This window comes from Eimeria mitis, genomic scaffold (assembly GCF_000499745.2).
Source record: "Eimeria mitis Houghton genomic scaffold, Emh_scaff2080, whole genome shotgun sequence".
NCBI lineage: Eukaryota > Apicomplexa > Conoidasida > Eucoccidiorida > Eimeriidae > Eimeria > Eimeria mitis.
Genome location: NW_013570404.1, coordinates 1,359 through 1,753, shown reverse-complemented (window position 1 = coordinate 1,753; position 395 = coordinate 1,359). Strand labels below are relative to the sequence as shown.

At 45.6% G+C, this 395-nt stretch overlaps 1 protein-coding gene across 1 annotated transcript in view; it reads left to right on the top strand.

Moving 5' to 3' along the window:
• Positions 1-395, top strand: part of EMH_0048360 (uncharacterized protein) — a gene marked incomplete at both ends in the record, with an annotated part of 1,225 nt that overhangs the window by 501 nt on the left and 329 nt on the right. The gene's annotated exons all lie outside the window — the stretch shown is intronic.

The following is a 395-nucleotide window of genomic DNA, read 5'->3' as shown; positions in this document are numbered from 1 at the left end:
CTGTATTTATTTTGACCGGCGTTCTTGTTTTATACTATCGATCTTCTAAGCTTCTAGCGTAAGCGCGCGACCCATCGTGCAGCTCTAGGCAGGAATGGCACTAAACGCCACCCGTGCTGTGCAGGGGGACATTGAAAGTCAAGGATGCTGGTATTTTGTATTTAACGCCAAGCATAAAATAATGCTTTTAATTTCGTTGCTGTGCCTGCTAGATGCTCCTGATTTTGCGAGGACACCATAATAGTGCACATTCTAGCATAGTATTCTACTGTAGACGACGCAGCTGTCCGCTCGGAGACACACGGAGCTCCCTCTAAGAGAAGTGTTTAGAGCATTGCCAAACTTCATGAACGACTGTACGGAAATCGTTTGTGATGTTCAGTTCGAACAGCAAA